This window comes from Tasmannia lanceolata, unplaced genomic scaffold (genome assembly GCF_043159265.1).
Source record: "Tasmannia lanceolata isolate RefF3 unplaced genomic scaffold, GAP_Taslan_0.1 ptg000012l, whole genome shotgun sequence".
Taxonomy (NCBI): Eukaryota; Viridiplantae; Streptophyta; class Magnoliopsida; order Canellales; family Winteraceae; genus Tasmannia; species Tasmannia lanceolata.
Genome location: NW_027518689.1, coordinates 55,468,538 through 55,480,600, shown reverse-complemented (window position 1 = coordinate 55,480,600; position 12,063 = coordinate 55,468,538).

The following is a 12,063-nucleotide window of genomic DNA, read 5'->3' as shown; positions in this document are numbered from 1 at the left end:
TTGCTCACTGTGCAGGTTCGTCGTCTCTGTAGTTATAGTTATGCATGTGTATTTTTACCGATTTCTAGATGTGATGAGTTAGGACTAGATATGATTGATGGAGATTGGTAATATGGTTATCTGTTATCGGATCGATACTAGTTTTCTTCACCTCTTTCTGAGAGATGGCAGATTCTAGTGTTCATTCTGATAACAGACGAAACTGGTACTAACTCTCTTTGGGCGTGGATGTTAGACATGATGTGTGGAGATAGGTAGCAGGGTTGTCTTACATTGGATAAAGATTAGTCTTTTACGCCTCTCTAAGAGACGTTGGATTCTAGTGTTCATTCCAATGACAGATGACACTGATATCAACTCTTCTTAGGACTTGTGTGTTTTCTTTTCTTTATCCCTCTCCGAGACATGCATGCTTAGGTAGACGTCTTCTCGGGGATATCCGTTTTCATTTCACATGATTTTCGCCCAAAATTCTTCAAAGTTAATAAATAAATGGCATAAGAGACAAGGTGTTTACACTCGAGCGAATTGGGGGCCCCTAACACCTTCCCCATTCGTCATCAGGCATGGACTTTTGTATCTTTGGTTATCCGTTGCGACAGAGTATAGTATGGGATCCAGGGCCTACTTCCTTGAATGACGACTCTGAGTTATTTTAGGTACATCTCGATTATGGGCTAGTCCCCGAATCAAGAGGTATCTCATTTGTACATCACCACTCATGCTGTGAGGGCACTCTTTCGAGAGTTCCTTGGTAGAGCTCTCCTTCACATGTGGAGATCTTAGAGGATTGACATGGATCTGGTATCCTCGCTAGCTTCTTCGGGATCGGGGTCCACAGGCTGGCGACTCTGCTGTGGAGTTCTTGGAACATTGCCTAACTCTGTAGAAATGCCATTTTTACTAATTTTGAAGAAATTTGGGCTAAAAGTAAGCTAAAATGGGAACCCTTTTCGTTAGAAGCCAGGGGCACCAAATAGGTGCATATATAAAACAAGAGCGCACATACTCACTCTCATCGCTTGCATATATTCATGTTTTGCGGTTATTTTGAATTGCGTTATCAGAGCAATTACTTGGTTGCGAGTGAACTGAAAAGTCAGGAGTTGGCCTGACGAGCGAGTGAGCCATGGCCAATGGAATTGACTAAGCGAGCGAGCGACCTTGTGTAGATCAGGGATTGGTCTGACGAGCGAATGAGCTAGGGCCACACCATCGAACATGAGAGCGAGTGAGTCAGGGCCAATGAAATCGACCAAGCGAGCGGGTGAGCTTGTGTCGATCAGGGATTGGTCTGGCGAGTGAACGAGCTAAGGCCATACCATTGACCAGGCGAGCGAGTGAGCCAGGGCCAATGGAATCGACCAAGCGAGCGAGTGTGTTTGTGTTGATCAGGCATTAGTCTAGCAAGCGAACGAGCCAGGGTCAGTGGAATCGACCAACGAGCGAGTGAGCTTGTGTCGATCAGGGATTGATCTGGCGAGTGAACGAGCCAAGGCCACACCATTGACCAGGCGAGCGAGTGAGCCAGGGCCAATGGAATCTACTAAGCGAGCGAATGAGCCTGGGTAGATGAGGGATTGGGTACAAATTCTACTGGGAATTTGGCTAGAGACTCTTGGAACGTATGCATGTTGTTAAGGACTGGATTCGAAGGACTCCATGGGGATGATGCCTCATGGGGCTTTTGCTAGTTTTGAATGCCTGATTTGGTCATAAACTCTGTTGTGGATGCGGGTATAAACTTTGCTAGGGCTTTGGTTGCAAACTCCGCTGGGGATTTGGTTGTAAATGCCACTAGGGATTTGGGTACAAAGTCCGCTAGGAATTTGGTTGCAAAAGCCGCTGGGGATTTGGGTACAAAATCCGCTGGGTATTTGGTTGCAAATGCCGCTTGGGGGTTCGGGTACAAAGTCCTCTTGGGATTTGGTTGCAAATGTCTTTGGGGGTTCGGGTACAAAGTCTGCTTGGGATTTGGTTGCAAATGCCGCTAGGGGTTTTGGTACAAAGTCCGCTGAGGATTTGGTTGCAAATGCCGCTGGGTATATCATGTTGGAGAATCTGGGAACATACATTCTTTGTTAAAAGACTAGGTTCGAACGACTCTCTGGGGATGTAGGGTGTTGGTGATAGTAGGGTCTATGACAGCGTTTGCCTCGGCCCTGGTGAGGAGGACCATTTGAGCTATCTGTGCTAGTAAGGTTCATTGGATGCCGTAAATTGGCTGAGAGTCAATCGGAATTGATTCTGATGATGGTGATCCTGACTATGTTGAGGGAGCCGATGTTATATCGACTGATTGGAGAGTTGATTATGAAGGGGATGTAAACATCCATTAATTAGTGTCGGAATCGGTCGTGTTTGACCATGATTGGATGAATCCGTTGACAGACGGATTGCCCGAGCAAGGGTTCTCATTCAGGGAGTACCTGACAAACGTTTGTTTATCTTGTCTCTACTGAGGAGAAGGGCTTTGGATGGCAACCAATTGCCTTGGAATATTTTCAACGGGGAGTGAATGCTGTTACACTCAGCTGGGGGGAAATCGAGACGATTTCGCACCTGGGATTAGATTTTGACAATGGTGTGAGACTCATTTGAGTGAGAGGACTCTGCCACGGATGATGCAAGATATATTGGATTGTCTCCAAGGATCTCGGAATCCACAATGGAAAAGATTTTTTGGGGGGCATTGGTTGCCTTGATCATGCTTTATATAGACCCTGCGAGAAAAGATGTATGAATCTTTGGTTATTCGGGAGCAAAATAACTCAACTCTGTTGGGAGGACATCGAATAAATGTGCTTGGAAGGCTCAGGGAGCGCCCAAAGAGTTGATTGATCTATCGTTGAAAGATTCAGGAAATCCACGGATGAAGCATCAGCGAAATGAGCTAAAATGGTGGGAGTTCTAGGACTCCTCGATTTGATAGTGAGCTTGCTAGAGCATCACCATGGAGAGAGGCCAGCTGAGGGATTCCGAGAGTCAGGGAAGTCTTCAGTTTTCCAGCCGAGAGTAGACCCGTCGTCTGCCTTAGATGTAGTCCATGATCTTCAGTAGCAAGGTTTGATAGACCCTACTAATGAACAATGATTTTAGATTCCCCCAGTTGGGGATGAGATATATTTTATCTTCTGGATTGATCAGACATACATTTGAGATATGGATAAGCTTTTATTTGTTTCCTTTTATCTGCAGTTGTTTGTAAAGAGTATTTTTGTATAAATAGACATATGTTCTAGATGGGTATTTATACAAAAATGCCCTTAGTATAATTCTTTAATCAACTTGGATTTTGAGCATTTTGCATTATTAGTGAAGGCTAATGTTGATTTTGAGCATTTTGCATTATTAACGAACACTAATAATGCAAAATGCCCCTGGCATGGTTTTCTTAATGATTTGATCATGCATTTTGTATTATTAGTTATATTTCTATAACTAATAATACAAAATGCCCATAGTGTATTTATCCCCATAGAGAAGAGAAAGTTAATACAGGGTAGGAGACAAAGATAACAATTTTGAGAGGAACGACAAGAGAGTTCTTTCTGAGTGCTCCTGATCACGAGGTTAAGTCTTTATGAACATTCTTCTGCTGTACACGGAGTACAAAAATAGATCTTGACCTCCTGAGACCTGTACATGGAGGACTGAGCTGGATCTTGATTTTCTATACTTGGAGTACTGAGCTGAACCTTCTGAGATAGGAGAATTCGCTGTGTTTTCCGTCGAAGTATGATTACCTTTGCTAGGCAAATGACATGGCTGAAAAAAGGAGCTTATATTTTTTGAATTCCCATGTAGGGAGGAAAGGAGGGAGACTCGATTTTACTGAAACAAATGCTTTTGATTTATTTAGGTAAGTCGAACCCTAGATAGATGAGTTTAAATGTTCTTACGCATAAGTAGTGTTCCCTGCCTCTAGTTTTCAATCATGGTCCAAAGATCCTTTAGATTGTTTGAAGTATTAACGCATCTTGTTTTGGACCAAATAATTCTTCATCTGGTCATTTTGAAGGTATGCCTTGCCAACAATTAAGTTGTCCTTTGTGGATTTTCAACTTAACGGACTGTTTGTACCTTAACTTGTTCTAGAAACATGTTTCCGGGTTTGTTTCTATAGGTACGATGACCCTAATTTTTGCCTAAGCCGCCCTTTTAAGTTTTCGACTTAACGGATCTTCAGATCTTGTTCTGGACATTGGGAAGACTTGTGGGGATCCTGAAAAAGGTTTGTTGGTTTCACCAACTGTGACCGAGCCTGAGATAATCAGGTTGCCTATGTACCGCAAAGAAGGATTGAGATCAGGTCCGCGTAGTTCAAGACTTTCTGCGGGGGAACGAGTTGGGTCTTTGGCTTCGCCAAATATGACCAAACCTGAAATGATCAGGCTACCTACGTACCCCAAAGAGAGATTGGGATCAGGTCTGCGTAGTTCGAGGCCTTTCTATGGGAAAGGATCGAAGGGGGATAATTTCTGTTGGCTTTGCCAAAAAAGGGTGACTGAACCCGGGTTTTGCAAGGCTGCTTATGTACCCCAAAGATGCTGGGATCAGGTCCGCGTAGTTTGTGGCTTGAAGGCATCTTCAAAAGAGATTTGATTTTGTAGGTGACAAATTTTGGCTCTGGTCGGCGCATGTAAGCCTTTGAATATCTTTTGATTTGATCGAGGTTGGTAGGTTTGGTAATCACATCTCCATTTTAGTCAAGAAGTCTGATGACTTTTCCAGACAGGATTTCATCAACGATGTAGGGGCCAGACCAGTTTGGTCTAAACTTTTTTCCTTTAGATCGAAGACATGAGTTTGGTATTATCTAAACACCATATCCCTCTCTCGAAGTTCACGGCTTAGCTCTGCATTTTCAGTAGGAGCATCGATCAACTCTCCTTGTGACAAGTTTGTCTTTGACAAACTTTTTAGAGTAATGTTCATGACGTCGAATTTTGACGAATGGTTGTCAGGCGACAGCTGGTGACAACATTAGGGGAGATGACAAACAGCCCTTGATCTTTTGAAGGCTTCTTGATATTCAGTGTTCCACTGTTTTGATATTCGTCCTTTGGACATGCTTTGTTGAGATTCCTGAAGTTGATATAGCATCGAACATTTCCATCTTTCTTTTGGTATTGGAATGACGTATGCTAACCATTCAGGATTCTGGAAGACTCCTAGAGATTGATTGATCATTTCTTATCTTGATTTTGAGGACCTATTCAGGTCTTATTCTTCTGAGCTTCTGCTTTTTTGGCTTGTCTTCTGGGAAGAGAGGGATATGGTGCCGGATAATTTCCTTACTTAATCCTTGCATATCTTCGTATGACCAAGATGAAAGCTTCCTTGAATTCTTTTAACAATTTGGTTAATCCCGCACGCTCTTCAGGGGATAAGGTTTTGCCAATCTTAATATACTGAAGCAGGGATTCAATGCTTATGTTAATAGTTTCAAACTCATCTTCTAAAAGTTTTGCTCGACGCTGCCCCTCTTTCTTGGTTAATTCCTTAATTTTGAGGGGAGTTTCATTTGCATATTCTAAAAGCATTCATTTTAGAAGAATCGAGAGACAAAAGCAAATACAGAAAGTTCTTTTATTGATTCGCAAGATACATCAGAAGAAGAACTGACTGACGCGCCTTATTTAGGCTCGGTTACATTTGACCCTTTTTTCAAAAGATGAGTCAGAACCTGAAAAAGGAGTCAGACTTAGAGGATGAGAAGTCTGTATCCAGAGAAGTAAGGAGTGGGATAAAAGTATCCGACCAGTTGGAGGGTTCTGCCTTGCCAGCATCAGTAATCATATTATGAGGAAAAAGTGCGAATGCCCATGCTTTCTTGCTTACAGCTACGACCTTTAGAGAGCAACATCCGCCCCTGATGGGATGATGAAGTCACCCTTGTCGATGAGTTTCTGGATGGCGTACTTCAAGGAGACACATTTCTGAGTTGGATGACCCTTCCCTTGATGATATTCACAGAATTCCCATTCACTGTAGTTTATTGGTAGTGGATTGGGGAGAGGGCTAGGTGTACGAGCAGTGAGCTTGTTGGTCTTGATCAAAACCCTCATAACTGTGACCAGGTCAGATGGTAATGTGGAGAATTTCCTCTGGGATCGCGGCAACAATTTTTCCTCCAGTTTTCTCACTTTGGCTGAACCGTTGTTTACTTCTGTCCCTGATTCAGAATTTTTGGAGTATGCACGCTTTAACTCTGGTACTGATCTTGGTATCAATCCTCTCACCATGGAATCATCTATCTTGTTGCCCGTGTCAATGAAATGTTTGAGACTCGAGAAACTCTGGGCAGCCATAGGGCGCTGGAGGAAGATGGTTAGATTCTGGTGCATCATGTCTATCTGATCTTCTTCAGACGGTTGTTTGAGCATCTGAGCTGCCTTTTGACGCCAATGTTTTACAAAGTCTGAGAAAGACTCCATAGGTTGTTGCTTAGTGGACTGGAGATCCCGGTGAGAAGTTTCTGTTCCGTCCTCATGAGAGAATTGTTTGATAAATTCACTCGTTATACGGTCCCAGCCCATAGTCTACCAGGTAAATTCAGAAGCCACTTTTGCGCCACGCCTTCTAGAGACATCTGAAAGACCAATTCTAACTGTTCCGGAGACAATTTTTGCGATCGGAGCATGCCTTCAAACGATGCGAGATGCATACGAGGATAGCCAGTTCCATCGTACTTGTTGATATCTGGCCATTTGAAGCTAGTGGGAAGTTGTACATCAGGGAACAGAGACACCTCCCGCATGGTGAGTCCTGATGACCCCTGAACTTTAATGACCTTGAGGTCTTGGTTAACCTTGGCAAGTTTATCTTCCCACTGCTTAACTATCTGTACAAGGGGATGATTCTCATCGGCGTACTCCTCCTCCAGGAATGGGTCCAAAGGCTAAGCCGTAGACTGGTTAGTGGGCTGGGCCGGTATGGTTTCCTGCAGGAGGAATAGGTAGTTGAGGTGTGGGAGGTGCCACAGTAACCTGAGGAGGTGATCTCAATGCAGCATTCTCTTTCAAGAGTTGACGGAAACTCTGAGTGAGTTCAGCTACTGCCTGTTGCAGTTCTAGGATAGCCTGAGACTGGTCCATAGGTTCTGCCCTGATGGTAAGAGGAGTTGATGGACTGAAAGGTTCCGAAATTTCTACCGAGTGAGTAGAAATTGAAGGACTCAGTAAATCCAAGGTTCTTTCTAGACGGGAGTTGATACGTGACCATGCTTTTGACTTTTCGGGTGCAATGGTTTCAAGTGCATGAACTTTTTACCTGTAGACGGGAATATTTATACACTAGATTCAGTGCCTTTTCATGCAAGAAGGAACCATACAAAGTTTTTTTTTTTTAAATAATTTTTTTTTGTTAATAATTTTTTTTACAATTTTTAATAATAATTTTTTTTTTCAAATTTTGACAAAATTTTGATAGAACTTGGACATGTGAGGAGCTGAAAGTGAGGTCTGCCCCTACGATACGGGAAATGGGAGGACACCCCTGAAAGATTGAATTTGACCAGGATTCAGATAACCCTGATCTCAGGGTGACAAGCGGACAGAGGTCTGACACGTTGGTTGACAAAGGTTAGGCTTGACGTATTTTCTGGCGAAGGAATACAGAGACTCGATGCTTTGAATATATTAGACCAAGTGATGGGTATCCTTTCGGAAATAAGACAAACCAGATAGAATTTTGCCCTCGTTTTGATCCACTACGAGCTGGTCGGAAATGAGTCTAATCCTAAGAAAATACTGAGAGGGGGTGATCCGGGCTCGGGTACTGTGACCATAACGAATGGTCAGGACTAGGTTATTTTCGTAACGGAAGAAGGGTTGAGTTGGGCAGAGCTTTGCCGCCATTGACCGTAAGAGGGGTCAAGGAAGGTTTATCTCTGGGTGGAGAGGTAACCTTTGACAGAATTTTGGGCAACACTTTGCCACTATTGACCGCAAGAGGGGTCACAGAAGGTTTATCTCTGTGTGGAGAGGTAACCTTTGACAAGATTTTGGGCAGAGCTTTGCTGCTATTGACCGCAAGAGGGGTCAAGGAAGGTTTATCTTTGTGTAGAGAGGTAAACTTTGACAATGAAATTAGGCAGAGCTTTGCCGCTATGGACCGCAATAGGGGTCAAGGAAGGTTTATCTCTGTGTGGAGAGATAACCTTTGACAGGAAATTGGATGGTTCAAAAGATAGATAGACTTTATTTGAACAGGGCTTTGCTGTCTTGACTATAATGCTAGTCAAGATGGATTGAAGTGGAAAACAGCAGAGCCTAACATGTCTGAGACCAAGTTAATCTATCTTGATAAGAAGGACTGAGGGATTTGCAAAATTTTTGTGAGATGGGACCAGAATGAGGGCCTCTTTTGGCTAAGCGCATTAACCGTAAGACAGACGTTCTTCAAGGGTACAATGATTTGCTTATCCAAGGAATGTGATGATATGGGTTTGCAAATATGACTCTGGACAAAACTAAAGATTAGACATAACCTCTAATTTTGGGTTAAATGAAACTGCGTCCGAGTGCGCATCGGACTAGGGTAATGATAACCCTAGAAAGAATTGGGGCAACCCGGGGACACCTTTCTAGACGCGCTCAACATGCCCGAGGTGGGTTGGGGGTTTAATGTCTATTTAGATGACGCTCACATCTCTCGAGACTAACTGGTAGGCTTGCTTAACTCTAAGCTCAGCATGTCCTTAGACAGGACATGGTAATATCTACGTGCTTAGTATGCTGGGCTATGCAGGGGATGAAGGCTTCAAGGTCCCTCTTACCAATGTGTATAAGCAATTCCTTGTTCAGTGTGCCCGAACGCAACGGAAAGTTAGTACAACATTATTTTAACGTTACCACAAGGGCAACGTGCAAAGAGATGGTGCTTTCACCTCAAATGGATGCGTGACCAGCAGACTCGGGTGATGAAATCCCAAATATAACCGAATCCGTTCCAAGGGCTACTTACTGCCGGGTAAATAGGTATGCAAGTGGGCGATGAACTCCCATGGTGTGTGCATGAAAAAATAAAAATAAGGGGGGTAAGCCTAGGTGCCTCCCAGGGCATTTTCGTAATTGAATTGCGAGCATTGGCTCAAACAATCATGCAATAATTGTGAGCATTAGCTCTTAGCAATTGGCGGCAAGCAATCCCTGTAGAAAAGGCGCAACAAGTATATAAATGTACTGGAAAGTAAATCTAACACTTGTTCGAGTTTGCTCGTCGGGAGCGTTCACAACTTGCGAAAAAGTTCGCAGCTTGCGAATACCCCTGAAGGCTATATCGGGTTAAGGATAACCCAAGAAAGGAGAAAAATCAAATTGATTGATTTGAAAGTCATGAAAATGCCAATTTAGTTATATAGAGCTACAACCTTTTTAAATTTGATAATAAGCTACGTTGGGAGAGATTATCATGTTTTAAGTATCCCCAGCAGAGTCGCCAGTGTGTGGGAGCCGATTTTCCCCGTGTTTGTGCAGCACAACAAGGGATCACCACAATCGGGTTTTCAGAAGAAGGGGGGTGTTATTTGAACTGCGTATCTTACGAACTCGGGACCGAGGTCCTAACTTCGCGAGATAGAGAGGTTTCAGAGTCGCCACCTAGGTTAGGGCCTAGGACCCGTGTCTGTTCTTCTACGGGAATGAGTAACCAGGCTCGAATTCCTTTAGAAGAATAGTAACCAAAGGGTTCTTTTTCTCTGGGCCTGTGAACCCTTATATTTTGCTCTGTTGATAAGGCGTGATCCTTACAGATATTTGGGTAAGGGACGGTTACAATTGGGGGAAGGTGTTAAGCACTCCCCCCCCCCCCCCCCCCCCCCCCCCCCCCCCCCCCCCCCCCCCCCCCAAGAATTTGAAATAAAATAATTTGATTTTATTTCCCTTGTAAGATTACGCTTAATTCCGTATGTAAATGGAGTGAATTTACAAAAGAAAATAAAAATAAGCGATAATTAACCTGATCGGTGTTGTAAGTTGTTTACGGCTCGAATGGAACTTGCAACTACTCACGATCAGGTTAACTTGAATCAAACGGAAAATGACTTTACAGAAAGTAGAGAAGGCGGGGGGATTTACATCATAATGACGACACCACCTCGCACCCTCTGTGTGTAGAAAGCTATAAAAGCAGAAAGTAGAGAAGGCGGAGGGATTTACATCATAATTTCCTGGGCGGATTTTATGACGACACCATCTCGCACCCTTTGTGTGCAGAAAGCTGTAAAATACTGGAATTAGTAATAGGCATTTAGAGGGTTTAACACCAAAAACCTGGGGGCTAAATGAGCCGGAGGTTTTATGATGAAAACCACCCTACAAGTTTCTTAAACACACAACTATAAAGTAAAGGGATTACTTTTTTTAGTTTTGTATCGTATGTTGCTTGCGGTGAGCCTGATTTCGCAACTCACTTTACAACAGAAAAGTAAATGGATTACCCTTGTTTTAGGTTTGTATCGTAAGTTGCTTGCGGCAGAGCCTGATTTCGCAACTTACTTTACAACAGAACAAAAAAGTAAATGGATTACATTTTTTAGGTTTTTGGTCCTTCCATTGGAAAATTGGGCTCCGTAACCGCACTTGTTTGAAGGAGAAGCTCCAAAGATTGCCGAAATTTTGGCAGAACCCCGGCGCTATATTGAGAATAGGGTGTTGGGCTCTTCGAAATTTGGCAGCGCTACCGCCCTGGGTTGGAAAGGAGCCTCGAAGGTTGCTGAGAAATCGGTGGCATAACGGCGCTGTAAAGTTGAATCGCCTTTGAGTTTGTCGAGATTTCGGCAGAACAACGACACTACTATTGAAAAGTAGCTCGAAGTTCTGTGAAATTCGGCAGAACAACGATGCAAAAAAGGAATGACGCTCTGAACCTTCAGAAATTCGGCGGAATGCCGACGTCCGATAAGAGCTACCTAGTGTTTCTCTACTTTGTTTCTACTAAAGCAAGCTAACTAGGGTTTTTCTGATTTTCTGCAGGGGTTTGAGGCTTGAAAAGGGGGGAAATACACCGAAACAGGGTGTATACACCATAGAGGGAGAGTGAGAGAGAGGAGAATGAGAGAGAGGGAGGAGAAGGAATGAAAAATCCCTTACCCCTCTCCTCTATTTATAGTGGAGAGGGGGGATTTCGGTTAGTGGGGGGGTGTGGGACCTGATCCCGCGAGAGGGGCCTGGCGCGACCCGCCACCCTCTCTCTTGGTCTCTCGTACCCACGCAGTTGGCGTGTGCTTTTTATTATTGATTTAATTCATCATTTCTATGATCTTGGGATCACTAAAGTAATATGAATTTCACTCAAAAGAGAATGACAGAGTCTCCACCTAGATGAGAGATCTAGGACCCATAAGTGACCAGAAATCTAGATTCGTTACTTGATTACGAGAATTGAAGGTTTGGGGAGTTAGCACCACATGCACCATTCTTGCCCGATAATCCGGTCTTCAAGTCCAAAAGTTATCTATCTTGAATTTCTTTTAAATGGCTTATTTAATTCTATATTAATGTGCCAACTATGTGACATGCATCCTAAAATCTAATTTCAATGTAATCTCTAAATTGTATCTTGATTCTCTTGATTTTTGTTTGGATTCAATCTAAGTGAATGTTCTCCTAAAATTCTAATTTGAAGGAAATCCTATATATTTCAATTAATTTAGTTAAAAAAAACTAACATACAAAACCCCACCATTTGTGATGGGCCAACTCGGGCTCGGTATGCCATTCAAAGCATCCAAAGTTGCCTACGTATCCCAGCCTCACTGGAATCAGAGTCGATCGTAGTTCAGTGCCTAAACTAAGCTATATGCCTAAACATCTAGGACACCAATCAAGATTGGACTGACTGTTTTAACAGTTTTCAAGAGATAATTTAATTCAAGTTGAATAGATTTCATTATCTTAGGACTCTATCTAAGATGTTATAATGGTGCTATCTAAGTGCAAGACATTCTTTAGACTAATGCAGGTGAACCTACATCCTAGGTAACTAGGCTTGTCATATGGGAAAAGGGGTAACTAGTGCAAGTAGATCTATGACTCAATTGCTAATAATAGTAATTGG